This window comes from Ornithorhynchus anatinus, chromosome 8, assembly GCF_004115215.2.
Source record: "Ornithorhynchus anatinus isolate Pmale09 chromosome 8, mOrnAna1.pri.v4, whole genome shotgun sequence".
NCBI classification, from domain to species: domain Eukaryota; kingdom Metazoa; phylum Chordata; class Mammalia; order Monotremata; family Ornithorhynchidae; genus Ornithorhynchus; species Ornithorhynchus anatinus.
The window spans coordinates 54,766,939-54,783,410 of record NC_041735.1 but is presented as its reverse complement, the minus strand read 5'-3'; the positions used below and the strand labels follow the sequence as shown (position 1 = coordinate 54,783,410).

The following is a 16,472-nucleotide window of genomic DNA, read 5'->3' as shown; positions in this document are numbered from 1 at the left end:
TTTTGAGGGGTAACTGCCTTTAATAAGACCAGTTCACTTTTCAAGTGTTGCAGAGGGAGAAGGGATGACGGGGATATCCAGCTATCTAATACTATAGCATTACCCCAAAAGTAGGAATATCGAGTGATTATATGCAATGTGAAATTAAAATGTGTATGGCATTTCTAATGAAAATCAAAATGCTGTAAATAAAAAAAAGAGACAGCACTATTCAGATAGTTTCCACTGATCCAGTCTACTGTATCAAATTTTTTTGGGGGGGGAGGGGGGAGAAAGGTGGGGAGGGGGTGTGTGTGTGTGTGTGTGTGTGTACACCCGTTTGTTTTTGAGAAATTCTAACGTTTCACAAAGAAGCTTTTCTACAAAAAGGGAATTTCAGAACACAGCACCATCTGTGAGGACAACCACGACAGCTTTTTGATGTTAAGTAGCAATATCAGTATACAGCAAAGCTAAGCAACAGACCGTACCTGGTTTAAAAGTTAAAATCTAGGGTCGAAAGTCTCCATTTCCTTATGCTCCCGTCAATTAATTAATACTACTCTTTTAAAGCAAAGCGCTGAAGTAGGTTTTGCCATAGCTCCTTTTTAACACTGAATGTAATATTTTAATTATGTTGTATCGTGGAAACTGAGAGAGCACTTTGTTCAAAATATAATGGAAAAATGGAGTGCGTGGACTTCAAAGTGGGAGGTCAGACATTTCCTTTGAAAACGTCTAGATTTTCTAAAACAAGCTAAACATATTACTCATTCTACATCTTAGAGAAGTAGCAGTGATACAAGATGAGATGAATTTCATACAATTTTTATAAATCCGAGCAAAACATTAAAACATTTCCCTGAATGGTGAATACATTAAAAAAATGGATAAGGTCAACAGAATCTAAGCTGAACCTTACTTATTTTGACAGCACATTCACTCTAAAGTCAGAAACCACATCACAGATCGTACAGAAAGTATCACTTACACCAGAATAACTGTACAGCATTAAATGAAACACTAATCATAAATCCCCTCCCCCTCCAAAAAGTCTAGAACATAATTTTTATATTAAAAAATTGATAATTGCCTTTTAAAACTTCCAAGAGTATAAAATTGACTTCTTTAATATATTATCACTCTCTCATAATGAGTTGAATTCGAGAGATCATAAAGACTCCCGCCCACATTCGGTACAGGAAACTCCATGGATTTACTTCCACAGAAAACAGCTTTTAAGACACGACCGTGAATCTGAACGTGGGACTCGTGAAATGACCAACTCACACCTCTCACGGGTTTGGCTGCATTTTAAAAATATACCGTTAGACCTGTCGATACCATTTTAAAGACGACTAAACACGCTAAGCCAAAATTTTATAAATAAGTTTTGCCCTACAGCATATCGAATACTAATCTACTAGAGAACGTTAATAATTTTTAAAACCCTTGGTTAATCTGACCAAAAAAGTAATGTCAAAGGTCCCAGAGTTGAAAGGAACTGAAATTTTAACATTAATCTGACCAAAAGAGGAATGTTAAAGCTCCCAGAGTTGAAAGTAAAAAATTGTTACCTTAATGACTTTTCTTGCTTTTTAAAAAAAGGCAATATTAAATATTTTTTAAAAGCCTGAAGATATTACATGCCAATTTAACCTTATTTGATACTGCTATTTTATATGGGAATATATTCAAACGAAATTGAGAAGTTAAGATTTTTCGTAATTACATCTGTTATATCTTTTCCAAACTCCTTGCGTGTTTGGTTACAATGCCACCTGGTGGCACAGATAACCAACAAACTGAACCAAAATATACAAATATAAAATGCTCCATAAAATGCCCATCGTTTAGCTCCTCACAATCCCACCGCCCAAAACACAGAACTTATTCGTTTAGCTTTAACATCAAATAATGCTTTTTGAAAATACCTCCACCTCTTTACTTGCAAAGCAACGTTGAGTTGGTAGGAATCTCCCAAATCCGTTCAGAAGGTACTTTAAAAGCAAGGAAAATGAATTCATTAAGTGAGAAACAGATTTCAGTCGCCTTACAATATGAAACCCAAAAAGTGCGCAAAAATTTTGGGTTCAAAGAGGATGAAATCCTCCCAACACCCCTCCCCCCTCAAAAAAAAAATGGGGAGGGGAATCATTTGCTTTGTAAAATTACACTGTATAATTAATTCCATGGTAAGAATGTTTTTACGGTGTGTTTTGGTGACCTTTTATTACCATCAAGTTCACAATGCTGGTGGGCTGCCTTTTAATCCCTCCGCAGACAAAGGCCCTAAATAAACACAGATCCCTTCCTGGGAAAAAGTCCACTCTGGTTAAATGGTAAGGAAATGAGTAAATCATTAGTAATCTTTAAAGCCAAAGCTATAAACTCAAGTTACCTTAAGTTAAAATGAAAGTGTCCTGCAAGAGTTTCAAAGTTCTGTCACAGATAGAAATCTCCAGCTCTTGACTCCAGACTAGGCGCCAGCTGATAAACAAACAATTTAAGTCAAGAGCTGGAGAATTCCCAGCTTTTTCATTTAATGACTTTGGCCAAGAGTATTTATTACCTCCAGTTTTATTCTCACTTAGCTCTAAGAGGAAATTTAAACTCATCATTATCTTAAAGCCCCAGATGGAGAGCAGTCAACTCACCTGATAGAGCTCCCAATATTCTGCACCAGTTTGCGTCCCCACTAGGAGTGATGTAATAGCATAAACTAATTAACCATCGTTTCAGGTTGACTTTTTAACAACTAAATAAATTTGGTTCAGTATGGTTTATATTCCCAGTTGGGGCCGTAACAATTCCAAAAAATTTCAACTTTACGGTTTCCAGGCCACCCTACCGGTTAAAATGGAAAGGGACGATCAATGGTACCACAAACAAAAATTCCTTGGTGTTGCTCAAGAATGCTCAAGTGGGAAGTTCTACACCACAAACCTGATTTTCCTCCCCGCCCACCTTTCGACTCCTGGTCACCTGCAGATATAGGCATGGACAAATGATTTTCTAGAATCCAGAAATAAGGTGGGCAAATACATCTATTGACAATAATAATAATATTGGTATTTGTTAAGCGCTTACTATGTGCAGAGCACTGTTCTAAGCGCTGGAGTGGATACGGGGTAATCCGGTTGTCCCACGTGAGGCTCACAGTCTTAATCCCCATTTTACAGATGAGGCCACTGAGGCACAGAGAAGTGAAGTGACTTGCCAACAGTCACACAGCTGACAAGTGGTATTCCCAACGGGCAGTACTGGAATCAAGGAAACCAAAGTCATACATGGATATTTAGGTCAGGGTTTTACCCCACATATACAGGAACCACAGGAAATGGAGATTGCCCGAGAGCAGACCCATAATGGGAGGAAGTTTGACGTTCCAAGTCAAGAACATCTCTCGAACATTTCCGAAAAAACTCAGCATTTCAGGATTCGGCTTTAATCTTTCTCGCATTAACAGTCGCTGTAATTCATTCCCTCTTACCACTCACAGATTTCGGCCAAGTGAGACGGCCACCACAAAAGACTCGGGAGCCCCAAAATCTCAAGACCGTTGGCCTGGCCTGCCATCCACAGTCTCTGGAGATTCTAGGCAAGGTGAGAGAACCACACAGAATTTAAGCACTAATATCAATTAAACACCACAAAACCAAAAATTAACATGTTTTCCCAATTCTTTTATGGAGAAATGGTCTTATTATGAATGATTTCAAGCATCAGGTATTTTATTGATAATAATAATAATAATGATTAAGCGCTTACTATGTGCCAGGCACTGTATTAAGGCACTGGGGTGGACACAAGCAAATCGGGTTGGACACGGTCCCTGTCCCACATGGGGCTCACAGTCACAATCCCTATTTCACAAATGAATCAACTGAGTCATAGAGAAGTGAAGTGACTTGCCCAAAGTCACAAAACAGACCAGTGGCAGAGCCGGGATTAGAACCCATGGCCTTCTGACTCCCAGGCCCGTGCTCTATCTGCAACATCATGCTGCTTCTAAATATGTAACATGGTGACATCCCCTTCAAAAAAATTCTTCCAGACATGCAGATTTACATTTCAATCAATGACAGGTTGAAAATACTTCTCATTTTTAAAACAAATCCAATTATTTAGCTCTGACACATTACCCTGAATGAGGTAATTTAATCATTTGATTTTTAGAAGCATTTTCCCACATGCAGCAAAAGTCAAAAGATTTCAGCCCAAAATAATTTTTCCTCTATTTCTCAGGAAGAAAGTAATCCAATGGTTAAAGGTCCAATTATCTACGAAAACTCACAAAACTCTTATTTTCTTTTCCTTCATAATAGGGACTGTATGTGGAAATAGCTGCCCATTTGAAAATCAGATAATTCCCTAATATAAAAGTGAGGACAAACGAAACGCAATTTACGATAAAAGGAGGACTTTACGCATAGCTTCTTAAACTATTTATTCAATGAAAAGGTCCCCAGCGCTAATCGCAACCACTTAGCGGAAAGTGAAATAAACTATTATTATATCCTACTATGACAACTGTTATGAATCGTCATAAAAACTACAGAATGACTCAGCTGTTCTAAATCTTTAATCCTCTTAACGCTGTTCTAAAAGGAAAAGAATCCATAACCATGAGACAAATGCCATAATTCTAATACTTAAGGCGGTTTCCACTTAAAAGGCACTAGACTGTCAACAGAAAATGTGAGCCGAACACAAAACTTTCCCTTCGGGTCAGGTTAAGGTCATTTCAAGGCAGAGGAGCAGCTCATAATGCGCTCGTCCGCCGAGTTATCTAACTTGGCAGGGAACAGAGGACTGCAATTAAATTTGGATGCAGTTTAATTTTCTGCAAGTTAAGTGATCCAAAGTAAACGAGGAATGAAGGAAAATCTAAAGCACTTCCATGCGGCGGGGTTTCCAAGTGGACCTCATTTGATTTGGATGAAAAATATTCAGAGGAGCAACAAGAAAATGTGTGGATAGCATCTTGACACAAGCTGTAAGTTTCTTAAGCGCCTTTCAAATCCAAGGAGATTGGATAAGAGCAAACTAATTGCAGACAGCCTCGGGCACGTCAGCCGTTTGCAAGATCATTTCATAGCTTCAGAAACTGACATCAGCAAGAAGACAAAAATCAAACCAAAAAAAATTTGATGAGCATCCCCCGACTTCCTGCTTGCTCACCCCTATTCCCCCCCATCCCCATTCCTTCTGGCAGAGAGACTTGCGATGGCTGTGAGGAAGAGGAGGGGAGGACTGTATAGGCCTAGCCTGAGAAGCAGAAGGGAAGTAGCTTTAGAGCTCCTAGGCATAGGAAAGCAGCCTACGCTTTTTCCCGGGCTTGGGAGTCCGAGGTCATGGGTTCGAATTCCGGCTCTGCCACCTGTCAGCTGTGTGACTGTGGGCAAGTCACTTCACTTCTCTGTGCCTCAGTTCCCTCATCTGTAAAATGGGGATTCACTGTGAGCCTCACATGGGACAACCTGATGACTCTGTATCTACCCCAGCGATTAGAACAGTGCTCTGCATATAGTAAGCGCTTAACAAATACCAACATTATTATAGTTAAGTGTTTACTACATTTCAAGTACTGTTCTAAGCACTGGAGTAGATACAAGTTGATCCAGCTGGATACAGTCCCTGTCCCGCATGGGGCTCAGAGATTAGGGAGGAGAAAGAACGGATACCGAACCCCCCCATTTTGCAGTAGAGGAAACTGAGGCATAGGGAAGTTGAGTGACTTGCCCATGGTCACACAGCAGGCAAGTGGAGGAGCTGGGATTAGAACCCAGGTCCTCGGGCTCCCAGGCCCATATTTTATCCACTAAGCCATGCTGCTTCCCATACTTGTGCACGTCTATAAATCCCACCATTGCTGCTCACATCTGGGCAGGGGGATGGAAAGGAGAGCCCCTTGTGATCATCTAACGGGTCTACCGAGTCCGTTATATTGTATTCTCCTGAGCACTTATCACAGTGCTCTGCACACAATAAGAGAAGCAGCGTGGCTCAGTGGAAAGAGCCCGGGCTTGGGAGTCAGAGATCATGGGTTCGAATCCCAGCTCTGCCACTTGTCAGCTGTGAGACTGTGGGCAAGTCACTTCACTTCTCTGGGCCTCAGGTCCCTCATCTGCAAAATAGGGATTAAGACTGTGAGCCTCACGGGGGACAACCTGATTACCCTGTAAATACCCCAGCGCTTAGAACAGTGCTCTGCACATAGTAAGCGCTTAACAAATACCAACATTATTATTATACGTGCTCAATAAATATGATTGATAGGAGAGAGGCCTTTCAAATCAAGGTAGCAGCTGGCCAGGCAAGGTTTCTCAGATGAAGTTTGGACAGCAATCCAGTTTTAAATTCCTACTTCCATCTTCTCCCACAGCTTCTCAACCAGGTCGCCTCTGCTTTGCTGGAATTAAAGATCACGGAAACTCACCGACTGCCGCGGATAGACAGGTCCGCAGCCAACTTCACCCTGGGAAATGAGAGACACCTTTGCTCCACTTAGACTTACAGAAAGGGCGCCACCAGGAACACGCAGTATGTGTAGCCTTTCTACAGTTGCCTTTTGGGCAAGTCACTTAACTTCTCTGGGCCTCAGTTACCTCATCTGTAAAATGGGGATGAAGACTGTGAGCCCCATGAGGGCCAACGTGATCACCTTGTATCCCCCCCAGCGCTTAGAACAGTGCTTTGCACACAGTAAGCACTTAACACCAACATTATTATTATTATTCCCTTGAGCAATATGTAGGACGGTTCATAGCATTTCAGGAGTCTAGTGTAAGATGATGCACTGAAGGGAATAAGCTGTGAGGAGGTCCCCATCACCATTCAAAATCATTCCTCAACTGCACGTTCATTCATTCAGTCGTACTTACTGAATGCTTACTGTACGCAGAGCACCGTACTAGGCGTTCGGGAGAGTACAATTCAACAATAAACTATTTCCCTGCCCACGACCCGCTTAAAGTCTACAGAACTAGCTTACGGTCTTCTGTTCCTTCACAAGATGGGGAAATCCAAAGACAAGGGTTAAAAGGACCCAGCAATTTCTGCATGGACTCAAGTCGGCCAATGGCTCTGTCGGGAGGAGATCAGGCCGTATCAAACAGATCCTCCTCACCACTGGCCTTAGAGCACTCCATCACTCTGCCCCCTCCTACCTCACCTCGCTTCTCTCCTACAACCCAGGCCACACACTTGGCTCCTCCAGTGCTAACCTTCTCACTGGGCCCTCATCTCGCCAGTCTTGCCGCCGACCGCTGGCACACGTCTTGCCTCTGGCCTGGAATGCTCTCCCTCCTCAAATCTGCCAATTATTCTCCCCTCTTCAAAGGCTGATTGAAGGCACATCTCTTCAAGAGGCCTTCTCAGACTAAGCCCCACTTTTCCTCATCTCCCGCTCCCTTCTGCGTCGCCCTGACCTGCTCCCTTTGCTCTTCCCCCGACCAGCCCCACAGCGCCTATGTATACATCTGTAATTTTATTTATTTGGATTGATGTCTGTCTCCCCACCTCTAGATGGTGAGCTCATTATGGGCAGAGAATGTCACTGTTTACTGTTGTATCATACTTTCCCAAGCGCTCAGTATAGTGCTCTTCACACAGTAAGTGCTTAATATGACAATGAATGAAAGGCATGAAGTACATTCATTTGCATTTCTCAAAAAAAAATATATATATAGCTCAATTAGGATTTTACTAGTAAGGCAAATTCATTCATTTACTGAGTATTTACTGAGTCCTTACTGTGCGCAGAGCACTGTACTACGCCCCTGGGAGAGTACACGGAACGAGCTCACAGTCTAGAGCGGGGGAGCCAAGTGATGAGATCGAGGCACGGTGAGAAGGTTAGCACTAGAGGAGTGAAGTACGCAGGCTGGGGTGGGCAAGGAGAGAAGCGTGGTGAGGCAGGAGGGGACGAGCTGACAGAGTGCTCTAAAGCCAGTGGTGAGGAGTTTTTGTCTGATGCAGAGGTGGACCACTGGAGATTTCTGAGGAGTGGGGTTTCATGTCCTAAATGTTTTTGTACAAAAATGGAGCTGTCGAGTCAAGGGAGGGTTGTTTTTTTTTAGGATAGGGGAAACATGGGCATATTTGAAAGCAGTGGGGAAGCAGCCACTGAAGAACGGTTGAAGACAGAGGGTAGGGAGGGAAGAAAGAAGGGGGGGGGGGGCGAGTGTTTTGATAAGGTGTGAAGGAAAGGGGTCGGAGGTGCAGGTGGAGGGGGTGGCTTTTGGGAGAAGACAGGAGATAATAATAATAATAATAATGTTGGTATTTGTTAAGTGCTTAATATGTGCAGGGCACTGTTCTACCAGTGGGGTAGACACAGGGTAATCAGGTTGTCCCACATGAGGCTCATAGTTAATCCCCATTTTACAGATGAGGCAACTGAGGCACAGAGAAGTTAAGTGACTTGCCCACAGTCACACAGCTGACAAGTGGCAGAGCCGGGATCTCTAGATCTCCTCTAGAGATACTACTGGGAAGGATGGGGGAGTTGAAGAGGGGGCTGGAAGGGAGAGGGACCGAGGAGGGGCGGGAGTGATTTTAGGGAGCACACACCTGATGGTGTCAGTTTTCTTAATGAAAATTTTCTTCATTCATTCAATCATATTTATTGAGCCCTAACCATGTGCAGAGCACTGTCCTAACCACTTGGAAAGTAATAATAATAATATGGGTATTTGTTAAGCGCTTACTATGTGCAAAGCACTGTTCTAAGCGCTGGGGGGAGATACAAAGTGATCAGGTTGTCCCAGTGGGGCTCACAGTCTTAGTCCCCATTTTCCAGATGAGGTAACTGAGGCACAGAGAAGTGAAGTGACTTGCCCAAAGTCACACAGCTGACAAGTGGCGGAGCCGGGATTAGAACCCACGACCTCTGACTCCCAAGCCCGTGCTCTATCCACTGAGCCACGCTGCTTCTCGAAGCACCATAGGTGGTCAGGTCAACGGGGGCAAGGGATGGGGGAGGTGGGAAGACAAGGGGCCTGAGGAGGGAGTTATAGGAGACAACTCTGTGCCGCCTACAGTATTCAGGGAGAAAAGGGACAGACAAAAGGATGGAGGAAGGACCCCTTGGGTCAAAGCATTAAGAGTCTATAGGTATTGAAAGAGGTGTAATTAAAAAGAAGCCCTAGAACAAATAAAGAGAATACTATTAATTCTTCTGGAAAATGTGAATTTTCTTTCTTTTCTGAAACTTACCTGATTACTCTTAAATGCTTGGGGAAGACTTCACATTGGCTATAATTTAGAAGTATTTTTGTTAGTGCATCATAATTAATAGTAAAACATGGCAAATTTATGTTCTTCACACATTATAAAAGAACTATAGAAGAAACTGAGAGCTTTGAAGCCTGGAATTAATACATCTTAGAATCACCCCCATTTTTAGCTCTATATTTGGAAAAAGAATTCAAGTTATTGATTAGAGGAGCTTAATATGTTAATTGTGATCGTTATTTTTAGAATTGGGATTTTTGCTGAGATCTCAAAATGAATTACATCGACCACATATGATATTTTTACTTAAATTGCAAATCAGTTAGGAGTCATCTATTATGGAGATTAGAGTAGTCACAATGTAAAACAGGAAAACACGTCATTCTGCTTCACTACTTAAAAAATGAAGATTATAACTTTCCTTCATTTTTAAGTACCTTTAGGACACAAAAATGTTTATAGAACACCAAAGAGCATCAGACAACACCCCAAATAAATTTATTTTTCCTCACCCAAGCATAGCCAAACTGAAGTAGAAGAATTTGGTCTAAGAATTTGCTCTTCAACAGAAATAGCATGTTTCAGCCTGATGCCAAGTAAAACTGCCAAGTTGTAAGCCTCTCTAAGAAACATTCGAAATGGAAATACCAACAAACCCCTAACTAGAATGGTCTTGTTGGGTGCCAAAGAATAAATAATTTCAGATTTTGTGGTCCTTTAACCATAGATTAGATATGGTACTGGTGAAACAGTGGAGATCTGGTCCAGTAAATAGGAAAGCTAGGACTATACACTTGATTTTTAAAAATAATCACAGCATAGATTTGACGCTGGCTGAAAACCTAAGTCTTTTAAGAGGCTTTTGAAGAGAATTAAACAAGCACACCAGGTTGTGAATTTTTCATAGCTTGTTAAATAGTAACTGCTTAATAAGGCTTGCTGCCTTCTCTACTCAATATGTTAAGGAAAAAGTTACTAAAAATTATTCCAGCCAACTACAGTATAATTTGCCTTTCTTAAAGAGAAATACCATATATACGAGATCAATTATTCAATTTTGACATTTGCATTTACTGAATATAATACTGTACGGTGAATACACAGGCATACCATATTCAGGAGACAGAGAGAGACTTATGGTAGCCAGAGATGCCATTCGAGAACTGTTTGCTTCTGCCAAACTGTAAACTCTTTGAGGGCAGGGATGGTGTCTGTCTACTGTATTCTTCTAAATGCTAGTACAGTGCTCTACACATATTAAGGGTTTAATAAATACCAGTGACTGATTCATAACCAGGACTCATATTCACATTCTAACAATGAAATTAGTGAATATTTTCAATACAGTTCTGGCCCTTGGAAAGGTAAGTTTTACAGGACTTCATTAACTGCAAATACACATGGACCTTTATTCTGGAAATGTACCACATTCCTCCAAAATCAATGCCTCCTTGGACTTAACTCTTTGAAGTTCCTCATGAATCAGAATAAGAAGCAGTTTCTCCCTCCATTCACCTTACCCCACACCTCTAAATCTGAAAAGGGCAGAGGCTGTGTCTCTTCTGATCACCTTGCAGTTCATCTGAGCGCTCGGCCCATAACGAATGCTTAATAAACAACAAGACTAGGTCACCCTGACATCCCTCTCCAACCTCTACCATTTATAATTGAAATTCCATGCCCCTTTTTTATTTTCTCCATTTGCAGAAATCAGGTTAAATGGTTGGGAAGGCTCAATTTGAAAAGACATCAGGCACCTCTGCCCTCTCTCCCTGTTGCACTAGTTCTTGTATCAAAGAATATATATATATATGTAAATGCGTCTGTCCACTCGACTGTAAACTCACTGTGGGCAGGGAACGTCTTTTTGTTGTTGTATTGTACTCTACCAAGTGCTCAGTACAGTGCCTTGCACACAGTAAGAGCTCAATAAATATGACTGTATATGTGTATACACACATACGTATATATAAGTAGAGAGAAGCAGCGTGGCTTAGTGGAAAGAGCCCGGGCTTGGGAGTCAGAGGTCATGGGTTCTAATCCCAGCTCTGCCACTTGTCAGCTGTGTGACTTTGGGCAAGTCGCTTAACTTCTCTGTGCCTCAGTTACCTCATCTGGAAAATGGAGATGAAGACTGTGAGCTCCACCTGGGACAATCTGATTACCTTGTATCTACCCCAGCGCTTAGAACAGTACTTGGCACATAGTAAGCGCTTAACAAATACCAACATTACTATTGAGAATCAAAAAGAGCGACGGTTTTTCCTCTACCTTGAAAATCCCCTCTTTTGGGCCCATTCCTTTCCTATCAGCTACATCCCCGCTTTTGGTTCAGAGGTAAAATGCACAGCTGTGGGACTCTGATCCCAGTTTTCCAAGTAGAGGAATGTTTGCTAGGGCCGTGCCATCACTGGTGATGGCTCTGACCAAACAATCACCTGGGGCATTTGCGAGGTGGACTGAGCCCGGGGGAATCCTGAAATTCAGAGATTAACGTAGGCCGCAAAGGCACCAGTTGCTAGCATCACAATCTCCTCCTGGGCTTCACAGCTGTGGCCCAGCACTGGCTCCACACTGTTAGGACTTTGATCAAAAAGGGCTCCTATGCATAAAAGGAAAAGTGCGGGCATTTTACATCCACCGCACTTCATGCAACAGTGGAAACACAAAGAGAGAGTGTGAACCGAGCAGCACAAACCACTAGCACAGTCGTCAAATTCCTGGACGTGAAGTCTCAGGGCCAAGGCTCATCCACCACTTCTGCCTGAAGACTCCAGAATGATGAGATAAGGGGATATTCTCTCGAGTATTCTTTCTCCTAACGAGGGGTTCGGCCCCTCTTCTGGCACGGAGCAAAGGGAGGCAGCGCAGTGATTAACGAAGTTTATTTTCTGGTATTATACACTAACTGGAGGTAAGTAGCTTTGATACAAGAAAATGAACCTCAGTCCAGAACTTCCTTTAACGGGATCCTATCTGGCCATCTGACGTTGAGTATCGCCCACAGACGATTTTGCTAGGACTGCACAGAGTCGGGTGGATCACTCACGTTGGGTTCAGGTCTTACAGCTGCAGAGGAAGCTGGACAGCACTACAGTTCAGTAGACTTTTAGTTTGGCACAAACCTTGGTAACAGCTGCCAAAATCAATTTTAGAGTTTCTCAAAGGATGCATTGGCCTTCTTGATTCAATTTTCTACCTCCTTGTCTATTGTATCTTTGGTCAGTAGGACAACGGTTAGCTCCAAATTGCCAATATACACTTTTAGTTTTGTGAATGGCTTCCCTGATGCCCACTGGATCCATAACCTCAAATTTCTTTAGACTTATCAGCCCGTACCGCCTAGCTGCTTCGGTAAAGCCGTTCACAATCGTTGGCATTTCTTCTTGGCTGGGGACTTTGGCGGCAGTAATCTGCATACAACCATTATTGAATGACTGTCTTTCAAACTTCTCACTCTAGGCTTCAAGGCTCTCCATCACCTTGCCCCCTCCTACCTCTCCTCCCTTCTCTCTTTCTACTGCCCACCCCGCACGCTCCGCTCCTCTGCCGCCCACCTCCTCACCGTCCCCTGTTCTCGCGATCCTGCCGTCGATCCCTGGGCCACGTCCTCCCGCTGTCCTGGAATGCCCTCCTTCCTCACCTCCGCCAAACTAATTCTCTTCCCCTCTTCAAAACCCCACTTAAAGCTCACCTCCTCTACCGCCCCCCCTTCACCTCTCCTCAGCTAAGCCCTTTCTTCCCCCGTTTCCCTCTGCTCCTCCCCTCTCCCTTCCCCTCCCCTCAGCACTGTACTTGTCCGCTCAACTGTATATATTTTCATTACCCTATTTATTTTGCTAATGAGATGTACATCACATTGATTCTATTTATTTGCTGTTATTTTAATGAGATGTTCATCCCCTCGATTCTATTTATAGCCATTGTTTTTGTCTGTCCATCTCCCCCCGATTAGTCTGTAAGCCCGTCAAAGGGCAGGGACTGTCTCTATCTGTTACTGATTTGTACATTCCAAGCGCTTAGTACAGTGCTCTGCACATAGTAAGCGCTCAATAAATACTATTGAATGAATGAAACTTTGGATGGTGCTCAAAATCCACTGAGTTGGAAGGATTTCCCAGCAATGCAGAAGCTTACTGTAATTCCTGCAGCCAGCTTTCTTGTCTTCTCTTCCAACGTGGCTACATAAAATAAATTCCACAGGTTGACTACGTTGCCCTGATCCCTGCTTTACTCCTTTATCGACGAGGACCAGAACGGCCTGGGAACCCTAGGCTCTGATCCAGCCAGCCATGCCATCGTGAAGCAGTCTCAGAATCGCCAACTCTTCAGGGCAGTTTAATTTGCTAAGTAATTTCCACAACCCAGATCTACTGAGAGAATCAAAAGCTTTTCTAAGGTCTCTGAAAAACTCTGTAGGGGTCTTAGTGAAGCTCCCTGCATTTGCCGTGCAGCAGAGATTACATCAGCTGTTTAGTGTTTTAGTCAAAAGCTCCACTGTGACTCTGGAGCATTCAGCTGTTGACATTCTGCAGTAGACAATCAGAGTTCTTTGTCTAGGCTCTTTCTGGCAATGGAAAGTAATGAGATACTGATAATAAAGAACAGTGAGATACCACAGTGTGCTCATTTACTTTTCATCTTGAAGATGGTGATTATGGCAGCATCCTTGAGGTCCCGTGGCATTTCTTCAGTGGTCCATATGCCGAGGAAGAGCCTGTATAGATGCTAAAGCAGGTGTTTCTTCCATGTGAGTAGATCTCAGTGAGGATGCCATCAGGTCCAGGTGATTTTCCCTTCTTTTGAGAGTTCTGACTGCTGTGGTGATTTCTCCAGTGACTGGGACAAGTGCCATGTTTTTGTATATTGCAAAGTGTTTAGTACTTTGCAGGATCTCTTCTTCAATAACAGAAGGTGTGTTGAAGGAGAACATTGAAATGTTCTTATTGCCTTTGGATCTCTTTTTTTTCTATGATGAGAGTACTCACATCTTCACCCTTCAAAGGCAGATGCTTTTTTTCCCCAAAAATAAATTAGAAAAGGGATTTAATCTTCCCAGAATAGCCATTCAGGCATGAACAGCAAATGTTGGCTTTGCCACTATGGCTTTCTTCTTTCTTTCAAAATATGCCAACAGATCTTTAACTTCCAGCTTCTATCTGGAAAGTTTTCTTTGAATTGAGTTTTCGACAGAAGACTGTCACAACAAAATATAGAAATTCTATGAATTGAAGAAATTAGCTCAACTAGCCAATCTCCATTACTTTCATTTTCTTCCCCCTAACATTTTGTCCAGTCTGGTGTTTAAATGTCAAGTTACCTGGTTTCCACCACGTCCCTTGGGATACTATTCTACGATCCAATGAACCTGATATTCAAGGGTGTTGATCCTTAGCATGAATTTTCCACTTCCAAAATTTATCATTTTACTTTAACTACTCCCTCATTACTCTGGTCAGTCTAAATCCTTCCAGGATTTTTTTATCAATTCATTAGCTGATTATAAACCAGGCAAATTTCTAATTATACAATATACGAAATGTAGTAGCCATTTTCAATTAGGAATCTACAAGGAGGAGAACATGATTGGTAATGCCAGAGCCTGAGCCGAGTCTGAGCCAAGCTGTCTATCTTGAAGCCTAATTCAACTTTGTTGCTCAAACACTTAGCAGCAAATACCACATGATATTAATAAAAAAGACTCCCTTTCTACTCTCACGGCTTTTGCTTTGTTGGAAGGTGCTGGTGAAAGGTTACTTTACAGTCGGAAATAATAATCATCCAACAGAGACTGTAGGAGTGAGGTACTTGGGGGTAAAGATGAGGCTTCCGGAAGTTAGGCTGGGAGCAAGGAATACGGTACGCACTCGGGTAAAATGTACACCTGAAAGCATATGAAAATGCTCCGGAATGGATCACTCAGAAAAAACAGAGAGAAACTTAAAAGAAGCTACCCCCCCAAAAAAATACCTGGTCATTTCTGTTGCTGGCATTCACACTTGATTTACACCTTCCCTGAGCTCAAAAGAATCTACTATTCAAGAAAGCATCTGGTGCACCAAAGTATATGTTTCCTAATCCTAGTTCTCCCAGGAGTTCGCCTAGTTAGGACCCAGTTCCAAATAGGTAGACTCCAACAGGGGTGGACATGGGTGGGTGGAGGGGGGAAAATTTGCTCAAATCCCACTTCTTCCAAGTACTCAGTCAGTTAGAGCAGACATTTTAGAAGGGCTTTAGACCAGAACTGGCACCTTTACATAGCTCTGAGAAGCAACGCTTTGTGATTGTAGGCCAAAAGGATCCCAAAGCCAGAGAGTAGTGACTGACAGCAAAGTGTCCCTTCAGTCCATGACACCACTGCTCTTAAACCAGGAAATTCTGGGCCCTTAAGGCAAGTTAAATATTAGAGAGGATATTTTTTTAATCTGCCTTTTTAGATTAAATGGGGGAAAGATGTGGGAGAAAGATGCTGGCAAAAATACAAATTACATAGGACTTCTAGAACACAGATTTTTCTCCTACATACTCTAATTCTATCAACTTCTAATTAGGAGATGATTACCCCAGTTTCATCTGAATCAACAGTATTCACTGAGCACTGACTGTGTGCTGAGCACTGTACTAAGAGCTTGGGAGAGCACACTTGAGTACAGAGTCATGATAGCTGCCCTCAAGGACTTTATAATCCATTGGATCAAAGCTCTATTCAGAAAAATTTCAACTTACTAATTAAAACGGGGATTAAAACTGATCAGAACAAGGGATGTGCTGGTGGCTGGATTAGAGAATGAGGGGGAAAGTCTGAGAAGCACAAATTCATTTACTTTCAAATGGCCACTCTACCAGGCACCAAGAAACGGCGCACTGTCCTCCCTCAGTGGTATTTCCTCAGCAATTTCTCTGTGCAGCACACAGTACTAAGAGCTTGGGAGAGTACAATATAACAGAGTTGGCAGTAGTAATAGTATGTATTAAGGGCTTAATGTGTGCAGAACACCATAATAATCACCGAAAAAGAGATACAACAGGGAATTAGACACGGACTCTGTCCCTCGAGGGGCTCACAATCAACGTTAGACACATTTCCGTCCCACGACGAGCTTACAGTCCAAAAGGCTCCTTGGCTTGGGGTCACATAGAGCACCAAGGCAGAGCGGTACAGGAGTGTTCAGGCTTGGCTTAATGGAGCCTGCCACAGGACTCAAGAGCAACTGCTCAGGGCCCCTAGAAACATGGTACCTGGATCATTTATT

General features: G+C 42.6%; 1 protein-coding gene across 1 annotated transcript in view; it reads right to left on the bottom strand.

The window, feature by feature from the left end:
• HIBADH (3-hydroxyisobutyrate dehydrogenase) overlaps nt 1-16,472 on the bottom strand; it is a 130,550-nt gene that overhangs the window by 79,565 nt on the left and 34,513 nt on the right. The gene's annotated exons all lie outside the window — the stretch shown is intronic.